The sequence below is a fragment of the Leuresthes tenuis genome, unplaced genomic scaffold (genome assembly GCF_036924035.1).
Source record: "Leuresthes tenuis unplaced genomic scaffold, fLeuTen1.0.hap1 SCAF_6, whole genome shotgun sequence".
Taxonomy (NCBI): domain Eukaryota; kingdom Metazoa; phylum Chordata; class Actinopteri; order Atheriniformes; family Atherinopsidae; genus Leuresthes; species Leuresthes tenuis.
This window is the reverse complement of record NW_027325360.1, coordinates 27,816,956-27,827,717: the sequence shown is the minus strand read 5'-3', so window position 1 is coordinate 27,827,717 and position 10,762 is coordinate 27,816,956. Positions and strand designations below refer to the sequence as shown.

The window sequence follows — 10,762 nt, the reverse complement described above, 5'->3', positions numbered from 1 at the left end:
GTTAAATTCAGAATAGAATTTAAGATTCTTCTTCTCACATATAAAGTTCTTAATGACCGAGCTCCATCATATCTTAAAGATTTCATTGTAAGATATTTTCCTAACAGAGCACTTCGCTCCCAAACTGCAGGTTTACTTGTTGTTCCCAGAGTTTCTAAAAGTAGAATGGGAGGTAGAGCCTTCAGTTATCAGGCCCCTCTCTTGTGGAATAAGCTGCCAGTAAATGTCCGGGAAGCAGACACCCTTTCCACTTTTAAGATTAGGCTTAAAACTTTTCTTTTCGATAAAGCTTATAGTTAGGGATGGCTCAGGTAATCCTGAAACATCCCATAGTTAAGCTGCTATAGGCTTAGACTGCTGGGGGACCTCATCTGTCACACCTTTCCTCACTTTGCTCTCTTTTTCCCCCTGTTTAATTTCAAAATTGATTTTATATACATGTGACATTATTGTGGTTATTAACCTATGTTTCCCTGTTCCAACAGATATCCTTTGAATGGCGTTATGGTGTTTTTCCCCCCTCTTTTCCCTCTTTTCTGTCTTCTCAAACCCCAGCTGGTCGAGGCGGATGGCCACCCTTCCTGAGTCTGGTTCTGCCAGAGGTTTCTTCCTGTTAAAAGGGAGTCGTTCCTTTCCACAGTTGCCACAGGCACGCTCAGGACGGGAGATTGGACTGAAGACACATTTCGGTGCAATCTGTTGGTTTCCTTAGCTAGGATATAAATTTTTTGAATTAGCTCTATATGAATTAATTGGATTATGATTACAATGAATTGAATTCCAATTGGCTTGAATTGGACTATATTACTTAAGTTCCTTGAGATGACAATTGTTGTAATCTGGCGCTATATAAATAAAATTGAATTGAAATTGAAAATTGAATCCAATTAATTCATACAGAGCCAATTCAGAAACAATTGCCTAGCTAAGGAAACCAACAGATTGCACCGAAACTTCTCTTTGGTCCAATCTCCCATCCTGAGCATTCATAAGGCGACTGTGGAGAGGAACATCTCCCTTTTAACAGGAAGAAACCTGGAAGGGTGGCCATCCGCCTCAACCAGCTGGGGTTACAGTAATAATATTCCTGCAAAATTAGAGGTCTCAAAGTCTGACACAGCCTCTTGTTGTACGTTTTATTCCAGTAGAAAATCAATAATAATAGATAATCAATAAATTCAGACAACACTAAATACAAAAAGGTTTTGGGCTAAGGCAGGGATATCCACATCCGGTCCTCGAGGGCCGCTGTTCTGCAGGTTTTAGCTGTTTCCCTGCTTCAACACACCTGATTCAGATCAATGCATGAGGCTTGTGCAGAACTTAACAATCTTTTGAAGCGCACCTTTCATCTAAATCAGGTGTGTTTCTAAACCAATTTATACTATTACTACATTTGAATCTAAATCACACATATTTAGGCTATTCTAAAACAGTTCCCTGTGATATGTACAGTAATACCTTATGTCAAATTTTATCATTCAATCACTGAACCTCCCCTGCAATAGTTTGGAGCCCACTAAACATTTGCTGTAGAAAGTACCCACGTTTTACAATGTTAAAATAATGTTAACATTATTGTAAACAGCTTGTTTACTTACAAGATGGACCTGCCACAAAGAATTAAAAAGAAAACAAATTAGCTGAGAGAAGTCTCTCATTTAGGAAAATTGGCTAAATAAAGGATTAAGATCATTTTAAAGATAAGGATTAGGTTTGATTGCAGTATGTGTTTATGGTGGGGGGTGGGATGAACTTGAGATGAGGTTGGCATATGGGGGGCTGGGCTTTGGTGATGCATGATTATAAACAAAGCCTCTTGAGCTGATAAACTGAAGGCACAGAAGAAGTGGGTCACACAGTGGATAATGGGTGATTTCCTCAAAGCACATCAAAATCTCCCTGCTTTAGGAAACAGCTGAGCTGAATCAATTTAACAACCTACATTATCCATATTAATGTAATGCTACGAGTGGTTGTCAAATTTTAAGGGATAAAGCAACAACAGTGTTGAAAAAACACCAAATATCCATATGTTGTTAGACAGTTAGTATTAAACTGAAGCAAACTGTATCTATGATTAACATTAAAACATAATGAACATATTTATATGTTCTGTTACCTTCTTTTTATATATTAAATAATATATATAAAAAATTGTAGAGATCACATGAAGCTTGTGATAATCAAATTAACAGACACTGATCATATCTAACCACACTGGAAGGAGACAATGCCCCTTGTTACTCCTTGTTGTAGACAATGGTGCCCTCTCTTGGAAAATCATTTTATTACATTCTCATTCCCAAAAATTATAGGTTAACATAGGGCACATCACTTCCTTAAGGAACGTAAAGGATCAGAAGGATCAGTAATTTGGGGTTGGTGTTTTATATTGATAAATTATTTCAAAGTGTGACTCTGTTCCCTTTTCCACATGTGTTGTTTTTTTATCAATTTACCAAATGAGTTCAATGAGTTCAAATCTGTTTTAGATTCTCGCAAACACTAACTCCATTTTGCTAATTTAATAATGACAGTTTAGAATAAATATCACAAGCAGTGTCTTCAAAATACTGAGTGTTCTATGCTTATGTAACATCAGCCCTTAGTCATACAGACAGACCTGCCTGTTCTACAGGCCTGACTTTAGGAGGCCTGTAGAAATGTATTTCTAGATGTAGAAATGAAAGAGTTTAGGATTTTTTACATTTTAGTAAGTTTTTAGGGAAATGTTGTAAATTTGCAGCATTGGGCATAGTTGGGAGCAGAACTGTCTGGAGGCACCTGCAGACATTTCTCCCTGAATGAATTCAGCCATGGTCTGAGTTGCCAGAGTTTGTCCTTCTTTTCCATCTCTGACACAGTCAAGTTGTTTATCATACTAAAAGGAACACACACATCCCCCCAGAACACTCACAGGTTCCCATTCAAGGCCATTTGCACCTGTCCCTGAACAATGCAACAGACATCCCCCCAACAAGTGCAGAACATCCAGAACCTGTTTTTCTATCTCCTAATGCTACTAACCGCTGTTTGGGCAACACTGAGAAAAATAGCTCAGGATCATTTAGAAGTTAAAAAAAATAATAATTTCACACATCCCATACAATTTATTCATGTGTTTAATTATGGTCTAAGCTAAACTAAGTAAAAATCTAGCACATCTAGCGCTTAGTTACAATGAATCATCTCACACTTTAAATTTCTACTACATTTTGCTTTCAATTTGTGATCATGTGAGAAGTGCAGTGTCCTTCTGTAATGTATAAGGAGCTCAGGCTTTTTTGACTACCACTCTGGCCAAACGTTGTAGAATTACAACATAGACATAACGAGCTCTAAATCAAAATTAATTAATGTTTTTCAAAATAACTAAATATGTACGTGTTCTACTTATTGTAATAAACACAAAAAAATATTCAAGGAATTTTACTTACTTTAATCATGACAAATCCAGTTGTGCAAAAAAAGGAGATGAGCTCAACACGAAATTTGCAGGTAGAGTGAGTTCAAGGCCAGATGACCGGACCTATTAACACTTTTTATATCCAATAGCATTGTGAGGACTAACAATAGCACTCATTAACTATGTAAATGTGGTCTTGAGAAAATAACAACATTTGCAACTGTTAAAAGTGATGTTGTAAATTTGCAACTGTTGGTCTTACAGGGTTAAACCTATATATTGCAGAATTTCTCTCTTATATCCCTACCCTAATATCAGCATGACAGAAGACATAGTACAAAGATGAGGGTAGTTCAATATATTGCCAGTGGATGGCAGTGTTCATATACTCATATTCCTGTGATGACTCTGAAAGCTTATGGCACTTGCTGATGAGGGGCTGCTCTGTCTGATCATTTTAGTTTTCCACTGTTGTCAGCATCTGCCATTGCTGCTGCTGTTTAGTATTTTAGTATTTACCACTAATTTATTGGGGAAAAACCCTTTCAGAACGAAAGAAATACTGTTCCTTTTACAGTAAAGACCCCAACTTTGAAGGGACTCCTAACTTTGTATGACAGTAACAGTGAAATCCCCTTGAAAAGCATTTGTAATTTTCCATCTTCAGGTCAGAATTAAACTGTGAACAGCTTTTGAGAGATACCTTGTTGCTAGGTAACATCAGGATTATGCCTGTGCTTCAGCTTCAGTGTACTTCAGATCTCACTGTATCTTTTCATACTGATGTCAGTAAAATGCAATCACAGAGATCTTACATTTAACATAAACAGTGTGGCCATCAACTTTACTGCTTGAATGCTTTCATTTGGATGGAGTAACCTGTTTGTTACGTATTAGCTGTTAGGGTTTTTCATGCATTTGTTACTTCAAGATTGGACGACTGTAATTCCTAATTATTGGGCTGTCCCACATATTTTGTGAAAAGCCTCCAGCTGATCCAAAATGCTGCAGCCAGAGTTCTGATGAGAACTAACAGGAGAGATCATGTTTCTCCAGTTTTAGTCTTCATTGGCTCCCTGTTAAATTCAGAATAGAATTTAAGATTCTTCTCCTCACATATAAAGCTTTTAATGACCGAGCTCCATCATATCTTAAAGATCTCATTGTAAGGTATTTTTCTAATAGAGCACTTCGCTCCCAAACTGCAGGTTTACTTGTTGTTCCCAGAGTTTCTAAAAGTAGAATGGGAGGCAGAGCCTTCAGTTATCAGGCCCCTCTCTTGTGGAATAAGCTGCCAGTAAATGTCCGGGAAGCAGACACCCTTTCCACTTTTAAGATTAGGCTTAAAACCTTCCTTTTTGATAAAGTTTATAGTTAGGGATGGCTCAGGTAATCCTGAAACATCCCATAGTTAAGCTGCTATAGGCTTAGACTGCTGGGGGACCTCATCTGTCACACCTTTCCTCACTTTTCTCTCTTTTTCCCCCTGTTTAATTTCTCAAATGATTTTATGTACATGTGACATTATTGTGGTTATTAACTTGTGTTTCCCTGTTCCACAGTCGCCACAGGCATGCTCAGGACGGGAGATTGGAGACAAGTTTCGGTGTAATCTGTTGGTTTCTTTAGCTAGGATATTATTCTTTGAATTGGCTCTATATGAATGAATTGGATTATGATTACAATGAATTGAATTCCAATTGGCTTGAATTGGACTATATTATTTAAGTGCCTTAAACAATGACAATTGTTGTAATTTATCGCTATATAAATAGAATAGAATTGAATTGAATTGAATTGAATTGAATTGAATTGAATAAGTGTGTGGCTGAGTAGTCAGAAACCTCTAACAACATGTTGAATTATGTAATGGTATGAGCTAAAAATAGATTTTTATAAGTCACTGCACATTTTTTTCTGAAGGATAATTAATGATCAATAAGAAGTCTTCTCTTTGAAGTCTTTGCTTCTGCCCTCTACAAATATTAGTTTCTGTTAAAGGCAAATGGCATTCATTGTACCCTCTTTCTTTATCAGCTGATGGATAACCTCACAGCCTATCAGCTGAACTCTGTAATTAGGGGGCCTCTTTCCTGGATGTGTGTGCGGATACAGATGTCTGTTCAGATTTCATCTGCTTGCCTGAATCAAAGACATCTAAAGCAGGCATCACAAAAATGTTAATTACTTCTTAGATTTAATTAGCAAAGAGACTAATTCAGTCAGAGGTGAGTACAGTATGTGAGGTTGGATATTTGGAGTGATTTGGCTGAAATTACACTCTCAGGTCATAAAAACTAAACCAAGGATTTCATAAAGCTTCACTAATACTACAAAATTGGATTAAGAACTAACCAATACTGTGCAAAAGTCTTGAGCCAGACCTAATGTCTTTCAACTTTAGCTTCCATTAGCTTTCTTGTTATCTTTTAAAATGATGTTGAGCTGTAGTTCTCCTGACTTTCTGAAGGTCTTTCAAAGCTTTTCTTTGAACATTGGCTGTCCTTGTATCAACCAATTTAACAGGAATGCATTTTTTGTTTGTTAAGCCACATAATACTGACCTATGACCTACTCAAGCATAAAATAGACATCTAACCCAATAGATGAACCAGTCTTTTGTCTACACATAACAGGCAAATAAAAAAAATAAGATAAAGAAACAATCTTCAAATTATATATTTAGGCAAAGACACATAATTTGTTCCTATTTCTGTCATTTTATCAACAAATAATGCAAAAGATAATGCAGTTTGATAGACATAAGATTGTATTTTTGTATCAAAAAGGGGATTCTCAAATACCTCTTTTTGGCCAAAGTGGTTCCAGTGCTGGTTCAGGGCTGGTGCTAAAGCCTTAAGATGGTTCTGTATCAGAGGTAGTTTGGATTTCGTCATTACGTCACTTTAAACGTCTCATGTTTGATTCTCCACTGCAATCTGAATTTCTACAAAGGACCACAGTGGAGGGAGAAAGGTTATCTTAACAAAAACATCAAATGACAGTATTTCTCTTATGTTCATTGCAAACTAATATCTTAATGTCTCTTATTTACTTAAGTCTCTTATTAATGCTTTTTTATAAAGCAGCTGGTGTTCGTGAACGCTGTCCGCAACAGTGGCTACTCTTTCTAAATGCTAATAGATATTTATGGATGGTATTAAGCGCTGATTTGAGCACCAACTGACTTTATTAAAACCCCTGCAATAGGGGTTGGTGCCAATGTAGCACCATTTTTTTTAGTACCTGAGCAGGAGCTTCCAAACCAACACTGTAACCACTTTGTTGGAAAAACCCAAAGAGCTATTAGCTGAAAACTTATTTCAGCATGATGTGCAGTGTGTCCTTTCTAAAATCAGGAAAATGGACAAGTGGAAGACAAAAGAAGAAGTGTCAGGCCTGAAAAACGATCTACAGTAGATGAACAGGATCTGAAAGTGATGTCCTTAAGAAAGAGAAACTATGCAGCAAAGACCTGACACAGGACCTGAGAGATGCATCTGGACCTTCAGCTGATCCATCTACTGTTGGCTCAAGCCTCATCAGAAATGGTCTCCATGGAAGGGTGGCTGTCAAGAAGCCATTCTTAAGGAAGGGAAACAGGGAGAAAAGACTGAGCTATGCCAAATGACACAAGAAGTGGACTGAAAATCAGTGGCAACAGGTCTTACGGAGGGATGAATCCTCCCCAGAGCCCGGACCTCAACATTATTGAAGCAGTGTGGGATCATCTGACAGAGAACGGAACAAAAGGCAGCCAACATCCAAAGAAGAGCTTTGGGATGTCTTTCAAGAAGCCTGGAGAACTGTTCCTGAAGACCAAAAATACCAAATATTGACTTTTCTCTTTTTATACTGTATTTCAATCATCAGTTTGCTGTTTTCCTGACAATATGTAAAGAAGTGAGAGCTGGCTCAAGACTTATGCACAGTACTGTAGGTGAATCCACCCATGTTTTCTGTCAACCTGTGATTACTGTAACTCATTCTAAAGTACTGTGTTCTCACCTTTTAAACATTTTCTTCCTTCTGCGACACTGATGAAGTCCTGCTTTCCTGGTAAGGTTCAGCCATCTGTTACTGTGTATGTAATCTTTCACTATGTGTGTAGATGGAAAGTCAGTACCACAGTGACGTGTCATTTGGCTTACATTTGCAATTAGTTTGTAAGACACTTAGGTTGTGATATCACATCTGTTATGGAGGACAAGTCAAAATGCAACGTGTGACACAGTCAAATGTTCATAACTTTAACAAATACTGGATAGAATATAATGTTTTCCTTTTTGTGTTTGCTCACAGATGAAAGCAGAAGTTACCAATCATGAGAGTGCAACACTGCTGCTTTTTGAAAGATGGCCTTACAGGAGTCATTGTGCTTAAAAGATAAACTGCACAGTTTAAGGAGTCTCATGAATGCACTGTTAGCATCTCAAGCTCCATATGTTGATGTGATTAGTGGCAGCTGCTGCATTACAGGGACAGGAAGAAAGATTTGGGGGGTTGTTGAGGGTGAGTGGGTGACAAAAACGAAAGAGAGTGAGAGCTTAGAGTATGCGATCACTGTTCTGCTGCATTTCTCTACAATGCAATTTCTACGTAGTCCTCCTCTCCCTCCCTCATTCCTCTCTGTAAGCAATAATCTCCGCTCACTCTCACAGCCTCACAGCTCACTGCCCTGCCACAGAGCATCTCTCTCTCCTATCGACTCTACTTTCTCCTCAGTGAGGATGACATCCCCGAATTTGATGAACCAGCGAAGCTCTCATTCTGGCTGGAGGCTTCCGAGGGATACCCCAGATGAACGGGCTTACTGGACGAGGAGGTGCCGTATCTAAGGAGCTTCGTAGAAGACCTGTCAGCTCTAACAGTTTCTGGGTAAGTGCTGTACTGTTCCACTTATCGTCTCTATCAGAGATCAGAAAGAGGGAACAAATTACACTAGGATCTGTGCTTTACTGTTCCGAGCAGCTCACAATGGTTGTTATTTTCCTCTCTCAGCACGTTGGAAGTATTACTTGATATATTGACTGACACTACAGTTGAGGATTTACAGAGTCATGAGTTACAGGAACTGAGGTGGCACCAAGCTAATGCAGCAGCTGTTTCTCATCTATCAGGGCTGAGGCAGTATTCGTTGTCACGACACTGAAATTCCGTGTCTTTGTTTGCTTGTCTCTCCTCATTGCTGTGCTGGCTGAAGCACACACTCATACACATGGCAATCACTCCTTTGAGTGATGTTCCCCCTCCACACTATTTGCAGATGGTCACACATGATGCCCCCCCCCCCCCCCCCCCCCCCCATAAAAACAACCTGAAATCTAATAGATAGATACCAGACAAAATAAGTTTTTAGACAAAGTTTATCTGAAGGTGCGTTATCCAGATGATCTCTATTTACTTTAAGCCTCCACTTAGTAAGGTCCTGCAGAAAGAGGGCTGAAATCACAAAGTCTGTAGAAAAAAGTATAATGAGATGAAGACTGTGGTTGGAGGAAAGTATCTCTATGGTAACAGCAGTTTTTGCCAAGGGTAGAGGAGAGGTGAAGAAAGCTTGCTGCTTCTCTCTGGCGTTTATTCAACCGTATCAGGAATTATGGTACTGACAGGACTTTTTCAGGCAGAGCAAAATGAAATGAAGAGTGACAGTAGATAAGTGGAGATAAAGATCATATAAATAAAGAAATACATTCACAAATAGGATAATCTTAAAAAAGATTATCCTTTGAGAGTTGTTTATCATTTACATACTGTTATAAATGGTTAAAAGTTTGTCATGAAGTCTTCTTGCATTTAATCTCTAGGTGCCTATTTGTGGAGGCAGACCAAACTGATGGTTGATGGTAAAGAGAGAAAGAAATACATCTGTGGATAGTTTAGAAAAAAAAGTAACTCTCTGCAGGATAGATCTGTCAAATCTGACGTGAGTAGTGATGAGAGCTCCGCTGCTCCATATCAGCAAGTGTCATTTTCCCAAAAGGCTTCTTTAGAAGCCCACACCAATCCTCTTTGTCATGACGGTTTGTGATATAACGATGGGCTGGATTTTTCCAGGTGCTTGGCATACTTTTATAGATTGTGATATTCACTCGGCTCAACCACTGCAAATTAACACTTCAGAGTATCCAACTGGTAGTCTGTAGCGCTGATAGACCCAGTGAAAATAGAAATACTTGCAGTTGTACCTAATAATGTATGAGAGTCACCGTGCAACAGCTGTGTCATTGGAGCGTTTCAGAAAAATATCAGCCAGTTAGTGATTACAGGCTAATTGTGACTTTTAGTTGATTGGGTTTGGGTTTGCACGTGTTCCACCGGATTCTTCAAGATATTTTTCCAACTTACCCACCCAGAAGTGACTGCTTGGAAAGAGAAACTAGTTCTATTTATATAAAAACTGTTTTTGGGTTTAGGTGGATTTTTTTTTCTTGCTCATGATAGAACGTACCAATTCTGGTGATGAGTCTGAAACTGTGAAGCTGGAGACCTTAGTTTGATTTAGGGCACTTCTGCAATCGCAGAGGCTTGAGGCCCTTAATCTTTCTTGCACAAGACTGAATTGCTCATTTGTTGTTGTCATGACAATTGACATAAAGTGTCCCTTTAGTATAAGTGGAGAGTGTGTTCTCCACAACAGTGAGCTTGTTTTTTTAAGAGAAGAATCTGTGCTACTACAGAGTTTCAACAGGTTTGTGATTCACCGCTGCCTACAGCCCAAACAGCAGCGCTGGCCTCTGGTCACCCAGACTGAATGTAGAGCAACACCATGACTAGGATGCAACCTTTCTCCACTCTCCTCCTCTTCATCAACTCTGAGTCACAGCCCAGCACACAATATTCAGCCCACGAAAAAGAGCTCCTCGACTGAGTTGGAAGCCGATGCTCTTGTGTGAATGTTTCTTATAAAGTTGTAGCCTCATATTTAAAATATTTCTGATTACAGAAATGACCAAGTTCGCCCGTTCAGTTGTTTTCGGATTTGGTTAAAGTTGTGTAAATTTTTATAACAAGCGTTTGGAAATGTTCAGTCAATACAGACCAGCGAGATCAGTGGTCAGACTGTCTTTCCACTTGGTGTAATAAACTGTTAAAAGTATAGTTATTGGTAATTGCTTTCAGGGAGTTAATTATTGCAGAGGAGGAGCCCAGCTGCACAGTCTGTTAGCTCATTATGGGCAGTCAGCTAGCACTTGAATCTGGGGGGGTGGGGGGGGGGACGACAGCCAGATCTGTTTCCCATCTGGTGCCTCATGCTCGGATGGCACCCCGAAACCGTCAGCTTCATTGCTGGCTGACTGCTGGCTGACTGCTGAGGAAGTTCGTCACATTATTAAGAAGTAAACAACACTG

General features: G+C 39.0%; 1 protein-coding gene across 5 annotated transcripts in view; it reads left to right on the top strand.

Annotated features, from left to right (window-relative positions):
• The first annotated feature begins 8,004 nt into the window (after positions 1–8,004).
• The window catches only part of LOC140310281 (citron Rho-interacting kinase), a 57,664-nt gene continuing 54,906 nt past the window's right edge, over positions 8,005–10,762 (top strand). For all 5 annotated transcript variants that reach the window (XM_072388549.1, XM_072388547.1, XM_072388548.1 and 2 more), the window contains exon 1: positions 8,005–8,287. The gene's annotated coding sequence lies outside the window, so the exon portion shown is untranslated. The remainder of the gene's footprint in view (positions 8,288–10,762) is intronic.